This window comes from Callorhinus ursinus, unplaced genomic scaffold, assembly GCF_003265705.2.
Source record: "Callorhinus ursinus isolate GAN/ISIS: 27379988/994484 unplaced genomic scaffold, GSC_fseal_2.0 scaffold48, whole genome shotgun sequence".
NCBI classification, from domain to species: Eukaryota; Metazoa; Chordata; class Mammalia; order Carnivora; family Otariidae; genus Callorhinus; species Callorhinus ursinus.
This window is the reverse complement of record NW_027397110.1, coordinates 4,249,295-4,258,550: the sequence shown is the minus strand read 5'-3', so window position 1 is coordinate 4,258,550 and position 9,256 is coordinate 4,249,295. Positions and strand designations below refer to the sequence as shown.

General features: G+C 52.1%; 1 long non-coding RNA gene across 1 annotated transcript; it reads left to right on the top strand.

The window, feature by feature from the left end:
* The first annotated feature begins 489 nt into the window (after positions 1-489).
* On the top strand, positions 490-8,854 carry LOC112831749 (uncharacterized). The gene is made up of 3 exons (XR_012375300.1): positions 490-646; positions 4,187-4,282; positions 8,435-8,854. It is a non-coding gene; the product is annotated as an uncharacterized lncRNA (long non-coding RNA).
* Positions 8,855-9,256: the final 402 nt, after the last annotated feature.

Here is a 9,256-nt window from a genome sequence, read left to right as displayed (position 1 = left end):
CACATGGAAAAGGAGAATGGTCCATGTGGGCTTCTTTAGAGCCCATGTGGGTTTCTGCATGTAGACCAAGCAGCAGATGTGGAATCCTCCCAGTGACACCAGAACACAAGAAAAGGAGCCAGAGCAGACTCTGGTGTCTGATCTGGGACCCAGCTACACCCAGCAACCCACAGGACAGGCCACAGACACTGTGTGGGACGGGAAGACAGGACACTGTGGGACAGGAGGACGGACCACAGGACACTGTGTGGGACAGGGGGCCGGGAGGACGGACGATGGGGCGGCCCGTGGGCCGGGAGGACGGACGATGGGGCGGGCCCGTGGGCCGGGAGGACGGACGATGGGGCGGGCCCGTGGGCCGGGAGGACGGACGATGGGGCACTGATGATGAAGAATGAGCTCACAGTTGGGAATGGGCTTCCACAGGTCACCTAAGAGCATCATCTCCTCTCTTTTCCTTTCTATGATGTCACAGAAAGTCACGTGGGTTTGGAGTCCAGCCACCTGGGATGGAGAGAGGAGGGTGTTGGATCTATAAGACCTGGGGATCTTTTCCGTGGAGCTGAGTCCAGCTGAGAGTCCTGGAGAATAACCCTCCTTGTAACATGATCCCTGTCCCAGGGCGAGAGGCTCACACCGGCCCCAGGTGAGCTTTCTGTCACACCGCCTTCTCTCCCCGACAGCCATCTTGAAACCAGCTCAGCTCCCACTTGTCATGCTGCTTTTTACTTGGCTCCAACTTGCATGAGAGCCTGACGGTGGCATTTAATTGTTTTCCTGCACACGAGTGGGTATTAACAATTGCTACGATGTCATTTCCTGCTGGGGACAGAGCGTGGTGGAGCTGCCTGAAGAAGCTGCCTGCTGGCATCATTGCAGGAAGCTGGGAGGGAGTCCTGCACAGGTGAATCTGAGACACAAAAGCCCCACCCCTGACCTCAAGGGCCTTCCGCTTTGAGGCTCCTGTCCCCCAGTCCTGCCATGGACCAGCAGGTTACATTTGGGCGAGGTATGCTGTGCCTCCAGCCTCGGTTTCCTCCTGTGAAAACTAGGAGCAGTAATCCAAAATGGGACTGGGGGCTGGGGATGGGGCAGGACTGGGAGGCGGATGGTACAGGCAGAAGCTGGGCCGAGTGAGGACCAACAGGAAGGCTGAGACCGGGTGGCCGAGGCCCTGGCCAGAGTCCAGCCCACAGAGGGCCATCCCACAGGCCATACTGCCACTGCATATCTGAACCTAGGGACCCCAGGGGCTCTAATCCATCCCCACCTCCCAGTTCTCCATGGGCACAGAGCAGGGATGGGTGGGACTGGCAAGCGGGTCTAACAGGTGTCCCAGCCCCACAGCTGTGCTCCATACCGCCTTGGGTGCTGCACCAAACTTACTCGAGGGTGTCCCCCCTCCCCACTGCGCTCCCCAGCTATGGAAGCAGAATCTCCCTGGGGGGCCTTGGGCATCGGCCACGTCCAGGCAGTGGGACCCTAACTGTGGTGGGAGAAGCATTCACAGGTCTCAGGCATCCTGCCAACACAGTTCCCAGTGAGGCTGTCAGCAGATCTCGGGGCATCACCCTCAAGCCTGTCCCCGACGAGGGCCACCACTGCCTCTCTCCACTTCTACCTGGTCCAGAGCATGTCCCCAGATCAGCTCCCGGGACTCCTGCTGTCACCCCAAGAACTCACACACGCTGGGGTGAGTGCAAAGGGCTCAGCACCTCAGAGAACCGTTTGGAAGTGTCCCCTAAAGTCAAACATATGCCTCGCCGGGACCCGCAGTCCCACTCTTAGTTCATGCTCAGAAGCAGGCGCACATGTCTCCAAATATAGGTATGTTGGTGGCACTTTACTCACAAGAGCCAAAACAGGAAGCAGCCGAAATGCGCACCCACAGGATGATGGACAAACAGAATGTGGTATGTGTGTACAGGGGAACGCTACACGGGAGCACAACAGAATGATCTGCTGCTCCGGGCAAGACCCTGGATGAATCTCACAGGCATTATGCTGAGTGAAAGAAGCCAACTTGAAAGGCCGCACGATTCCATTTACAGAAAATACAAACAGGTCAAACTGATCCACGGTGACAGGTTAAGAACAGCGGCGCCTTTGTGGGAAGGGTGGTGACCAGGAGGGGGATGAACCATCTCTCTGGGCGCTGGAAATGTTCTCGATCTTACGCTGATGGTGATTAGAAGGGTGTACTCAGGGGCGCCTGGGTGGCTCAGGTGGTTAAGCGTCCGACTCTTGATTTCGGCTCAGGTCATGATCACAGGGTCCTGGGATCCAGCCACATATCGGGCTCCACGCTCAGCAAGAAATCTGCTTGTCCCTCTCCCTCTGCTCGCCCACCCCCACCCCACTCTGTCTCTCAAATAAATAAATAAATAAATAAATAAATAAATAAATAAATAAAATCTTTTAAAAAAGAAGGGTGTATTCACATGTCAAAATCCATCAACCTCTAGATTAAAGAGTAGTGCATTCTATGTACCTCCCAGTACGTATAACATACGTGGATGGCTCCTCTTGCCAACATAGTGAGGTCCAAACTGTGCACCTGCTTCTCCACGGTCCAGCCTTTGCCCATCTTTCCAACCTCATCTTTCACTCCCTCCCTGCCTGATATGATGCCCCAGCCACCTTGGCTCCACGTACACCTTCTGCTCGTCCACACCGGCCTGGCCTTGCACACATTGCTCCCGGCTTGGAATCCTTCCCCGTTTCCAGCTGGAAGTGTCTCTCCCCCTCCTCGCCCCTCCCCCTCCTCTCTCTGTCTCTCTGTGTCCCTCTCGGTGTACACACATCTGGGAGATGGGCTAGGGTTAGGGTTAGGGTCAGGCTTAGGCTTAGGGCCTAACAGAGCCTCAGAGAAATGAGTGGCTTGTGCTAAGAAGCAGGTCAAGGTGGGATTCATGCCCAGGTGAGCCTAACACGTAGGTGTTGAGCGCGTGTTCCTGCTAGGCGTGCAGACAATGACAAGTGCCCATCCTTGTCTTCTGAGAGCTTCCAGGCTGGAGGGCAGGCAAACCACCAAACGGAAAATGTTCGTGCACAGAAAGCGCATGAACTCCGGACTGGTCTCCGTCCTACCGTTGGACAAATCCCTTCAGCGCTCCAAGTCTCTGTTTATCTGTGAAATGGTGATAATACCTCCCTGCATCTCATTATCAGGTGGTGGGCACGTGACAAATGACGGCAACATCATTTCCCATTTTTAATTTTTTTAGTTTCTTTTTTTAATTTATTTTTATTAACATATAATGTATTATTTCATGGGTACAGGTCTGTGATTCATCAGTCTTACACAATTCATAGCACTCACCATAGCACACACCCTCCCCAATGTCCATCACCCAGCCACCCCTTCCCTCCGACCCCCCTTGACTCCAGCAACCTTCAGTTTGTTTCCTGAGATTGAAGAGTCTCTTATGGTTTGTCTCTCTATCTGGTTTCGCCTTGTTTCATTTTCTCCTCTCTTCCCCTAGGATCCTCTGCCTTGTTTCTCCATATATCAGTGAGATCATATGATAATTGTCTTTCTCTGATTGACTTATTTCGCTTAGCATAATACCCTCTAGTTCCAACCACATCATTGCAAATGGCAAGATTTCATTTTTTGATGGCTGCATAATATTCCATTGTGTGTGTGAGTGTGTGTGTGTATGTATGTATATATATATGGGAGTTTGGGATATTTATATACATACCACATCTTCTTTATCCATTTATCAGTCGGGGGACATCTGGGCTCTTTCCATAGTTTCGCTGCCCATCTTTCTGATGGTGAATATCCTCCAGATCCATCAAATTGTCCAAGGCCAAGGTCACATGCCACCTCCTCTCTGAAGACATCTTTAACTTGCCTCCCTTTCCAGACCTTGATGGTCACCCTCCTCCTCATCAGGATAATAATGAAATAACAAAGCTGTCCTGAATGGAGATTTTACTATGTGTTAAGGGTGATGCAAAGCATTTACATGCATTCTCACATCTAATCCCCATCATGACCCTCTAAGGTGGGAACTGTTGTCCCTACTTTTTAGCTAGGAAACTGAGGTTTATTGCTATTACATGGCAAGCCCAGGTTAACTGCTTGTGAGTGGGAGGCCAAGGTTCAGCCCCTGAATCATGGGCTCAGAATCTCAGCCGCGAGCTACACCACCCCAAGCACCTCTCTTTCTTCCAGGATCGAGCAACCTCACATGGGACAGGTCATTCAGTCACATCGATATACGTCGGGTTGGAGCTTTACTGTTTATAACACACACCCCTCCTCCTACAGGTGAGCAAACTGAGGTTCTTTACTTCTCCTTTTAATGAGTAATCCTTGCATGCCTACAAATGCCAGGATGTGGCAGGGAACAGCATTAGCTGGGGGCCCATTCTCCTGGGACTTAGAGTTTAATGGGGAGCTGGGGGTACCTATGGCAAGCCAACAAACACCACCTGATGAGGTTTGGGGGAGAAGATCAAACAGGTGAGAGAGAGTGTGTGTGTGCACCTGGGGACAGCTTTAGCTGGGAGCCTCTGGGAACAGCATTAGTGGGGAGCTGAGTGACCAGAGGGAGGACCTAGAGCAAGGGCATGAAAGGGGGAGGGCCCAGCAAGTGCAAAGGCCCAAGGGAGGGGGCAATGTGGCCTGTTTGAGGGAGGGCCAGACAGATGACAGACACGTGGACTTGGAAGCACCTTCCTGGAGAACAGTGGAGTGGGGTGAGTTCCAGGAGCAGGGACTGAGGCTTCACGGGCATGACTGGGAGTTTGGATTTTTAGCCTAAGTTAGAAGGAAAGAACTGGAAGGTTTCAAGCAGGAGTGATAAGATCACGTTTATGCTTCAAAGAGGACCTTTCGAGGGCATACCTTGAGCCCGGGACACAGGCCTGGCCCAGGCAAGAGCTTGTTTTCTCCAGCACCTACAACTGGACTGGTAGGCACCCAATTCTATTAACTGACTCACTGACTTGATCTATTCTGAGCAAACAGATGCATTCTTTCCAGCTCCCTGTTGGCCAGGGAATCACATGGAGATCAAAGGATCTAAAAGCTTTGGAGCAGACATGAGTTCCAATCCAGGCTTACCACATTCGACCTGTGTGCCTTGGGACAAGTCTCCTAACCTTTCTGATCCTCGGAGTAAATAAGGAATAAATAAGGCCCATCTCACCAGGTTGTATAGGAGTAAATGAAATAATGTTTATTAAGAGCCCAGTCCTGCCTTGCACACAAAGGTGTTAAAGTGAGCTAAGAAGATCAATATTGATCACCAGAGCAAGGCTTTTTAAAAAGTTCGGAAGCTATGTCTTGCTCTACATTCCCTACATTTGTCACATCGAGAATTTAGAAATTATTAGTCACATTGGCAGCAATCTCCCTTCCCAGCCCACTGGCACATCGGAAGGGTGTGATGGCACGCGACTGTGCATGCTTTAAGGGGGGGGCAGCAGAAGCACATGCCCACCTCCCGGGTCATGCAAGCCGTTCTCCCCCCGCGTCGGGAATCAGCAGCGGCTACAAACACTTCTTCCCAGAAAGGATGCTCATCCTTTGTTCTATGAGTTGACTCACGGGCCCTACGGTATTTCCCTCTATAATTCTTAGCAATGGCTTCGCAAAGCCTTGGAGAAAGAAGCAGTTCGCTTCTCAGTTTGCTCTGGGGGGCCCCTCCGCCCTGCCTGCATGCACACCCTTTGCAGTGGGACGTTGCTGCTCCTTCAACCAAGGGATACATCCTTTGCAGCCTCTCCCTGGGATGATCTAGGCGGGACATGGGATGGCCTTGACCAAGAGAATGTGTGCCTGTTCTGAGCGTGCAGGAACCCTGCTACTCCCAGGAACCTGCCAGGGCTAGCCTGACGGAGACACTCTACTCCCCTGAGAACATCCTTGAGTGTTGGTCCTGCGTCCCTAAGTGCAGCCCCAGCTCAGGGCAGGACGGGCCGAGGGATCAAGCTGGGAGGGCTGCCTGTACCTTGCAGATGAGCACGGGGTTGTTTTCCCTGTGGACAAGGAGACTGTGCAGTTAAGAACATTCCTTCTAGAACACGGAGCGGCAGAGGCGCGCCCAGGAGTCCAGCTGAGAGGGCTGTTGGACTGAGCTAAGCCAGACTTGATGGGGTGCTTACAGATCATGAGGACCTTACACTAAGGCACGAACAGCAGGAGGGAGGGATGGGGAGAGGCAGAGGTCACCAAGTTGTCACAGAGCTCGGGGACAGACTGGTTGGGGAGCAGGCAAGGGCGGGGTTTGGGGGCCTTTGGGCCAGGGCACGTGGAGAGACCCAGACAGGGCCCATCTCTAGGAGGAACAACCAAGGGGGATGACCTGCCATCTCGAGTTGGGACCCTCAGTCCCGGGAGTCTGCGTGGTTCACTATCCTGTGTCCCCTTCCCCACCTGGAGCAGAGTCTGTCTCTAAGGAGACACTGTTCATTTGCCCGAGACATACTAATTGGTATTTAAAAGCAATTACTCTGTGCCAGGCATGTTCTATTGCTTTATATATATTTACTCTTCCATCCTCAAGTGAGCCCTGTGAGGATTGTATTATCATTGTCCCCATTTTACAAACAAGGAGAACTGAGGCACAGAGGTTGGATACGTTGCCTGCCGTTCCAAATCGAGTAAGGGCCAGAGCCAGGATTCAACCCGGAGTGGGCCCCCAGAGCGGGCCCTCTCCGCTTGGCCGTTCCCTGTGGTGGAGCTGTGGGGGGCACGGCGGGAGGAGGAGTGGCATCCCTGGCCTCCACCCGCCACGCTGTTCCCTGCCCCATCCCTGCCGTGACAACCAGAACCGTCTCCAGACAGGCCTCCGGGGCCCGAGAGGCAACAACGGCCCCCCAGGGAACCCGCTGCAGAGTCTCATCTCTGCTTTTCTTTCTCCAACCCTCTTCCTTTGAGCAGAAGAGAGAGGCTCCCATGAGCCTTAAGGAGCATCTGCAAAGGAGAGAGTTCATGTGGAAATGGGTCTGAAGAGGGGCCGAGAAACCAGCCAAATGCTGACTCGACTCAGAAATAAAGGTTTCAGTGCACACCGTGTTACCGAAGGCCACGACTTCCTGAGTAAGACAACCAGTTGGAATCAGACCTTTCAGAGGCTGAAGGGAACTTGCCCAGGACGTAACAGCAACCTCTGAAGGCCCCTTTCTTGGAAATAGTTGCAAGCACGGTTTACGATGCAGGGTGACGCCAAGGACTGGAACTCTCTTAGTGCCAACACGACAGGGAAACACGGCAGAGAGGCTCCAAGCTCCCCGTAAGGGAAGGAGACGCAGGGAGGACGGCTGATGGACGGCGTGTGACTCATGTGATGCTTTCCAGCAGCAGCTCGATAAATATTGATGAGCGAACAAGACAGGAATTCAGGGACATCGGTTCACAGAGGTCTGAGCGGGGCCCGCGGGACCATTCACCCAGCCGCGCCTCTGAGCCCCCCACGAGCCCCGTCTGTCACACTCGCTGTCTAGGGACAGGTGCACCCGGAGTCGGAGCTGGGTGTGGCCTTAGGAGTCCGTGAGTGACCTTGTCAAGAAGGGTGGGAGGTGACTGTTTAAAAGGACTGTAGCCTCCCTGTTCCCGCTTTCTACCTAGTAACAGCTTGTTCCTCGATGCCTTTGTCACCTCTGTCACTGCCGTATTGCAGGACTCAACCAGTATGACCAAGAGAATGCAAAATACCTCATTAGCAATTACACAGATGACACGTTGAACGGATAACATTTTGGATGTGTGGCGTTAAATAAGATAAAGATTACAATGAATTCCACCTGATTATTTTTCTTTTTTGATTTGGCTACCACACAATTTTAGATGGCAGACAGGGCTCAAATGACCTTTCCACGGGACCATGCAGGGGTAGAGGGTCAACGCTGTTCTTGCCTGAAATTTAGTGACAGAAGACAAAACCTTTCCCCCCACAATTAAGGCTGACGGCCAACTCTGGCTAGGGGAGAAGGCTAATTAGCAAGTGTGCAAGCCTGAGAGTTGGAATTTTGTCTCTATTCCTGCGGTCAGTTCGCACAGTTTGTCTGCACGCTCCTCTCCTGGGTTCCTGAGACGCCCTGGCTGGAGGTGAGCTGGAGTGTTTGCATTTCCGGAGCCTGCGAAGATCTGCCCCCAGCTCTGGTAGGGACTTCGGCTCCGCTGGTGTTTTCCTAGGTTTGCCCTTGCGAACCAAGTGATCCCTCTACTAAGTTAACAAAAGCTCCTCATTCACAATAAAAGTGGAAACAAAGCAACAACAAGAGTAGAAGGAGCCCTCCAGGATGCAAATGATTTCCCTACTGCTCTCTACTGAGACGGTCATCTCTTTGGTTCTAGTGCCAACCACATGCACACACACACTCACTCCCTCCTAGAAGAAATATGTGAAATTCATGCTTTCAGAAATAATCTACACAGTGTTTTTTTTGTTTTTTGTTTTTTGTTTTTTTTTAGTTTGCATCAAAATACCTTGCCCTGCAAAACTTGGGTCCCAATCAATAAAACTAATGTCCGGTTCCGGAGAAATCTATGGCTGCTAATTAAAATCACCTTCATTGAAACAAACTATAAAGGATTTACCTCTTGACTCTGCTAGTCATTGCTGATGGATTTTTCCTTTTAATTTATTCTAAAACCCTATCTTCCTGCCGCCAATGGTTTTGTGGGACCCTTGAGTGATCTGGTTTCCTTGAACACATACACACACGCATGCGTACAAACATGCTCACACACACAGAGTGGACTCCCACAGCTCAGGCAGTGTGTCTGGGGATGCACTCCTGAGCACACCACTTGACACTTCCTGATGGGACACGGGTGCTGGGTGTGGAGGCTGAGAGGTAAAGTTTGGATCAGGCACAAAGTTCGAGTCAGCACAAAGCAAGCCTGTGGGGAGAAAAGTCACATCAACAAACAGGTGGAGAGACAATGCTGTGTAGATGGGGCAGCCCTGGGTTTCGTTCTACTTGTCTTTGCCTCTAACTCACTGGTGACCTTGGACCAGTCCCTAACTCTGGCACTTCCTTTCCCAGCCAGAGAGCTGGTCTCGAGGACCCACTGGATCCCTGCAAGCATTGATACTGTATGTTTGCTTCCTTCTCATTCGGTCAGCAAGTGCATTCCTACAGTGTACGAGGCATTGCCGTCGGCATTGAGAACACTCAGGCACTGGTGGCTTGTGGGTAACACGGTGCAGCAGAGACAGACCTGTGAACACAGAGTCTACACAGAGTCTAAGGACACCAAAGGAACTTGAGCTGATGGAAGACAAGGCAG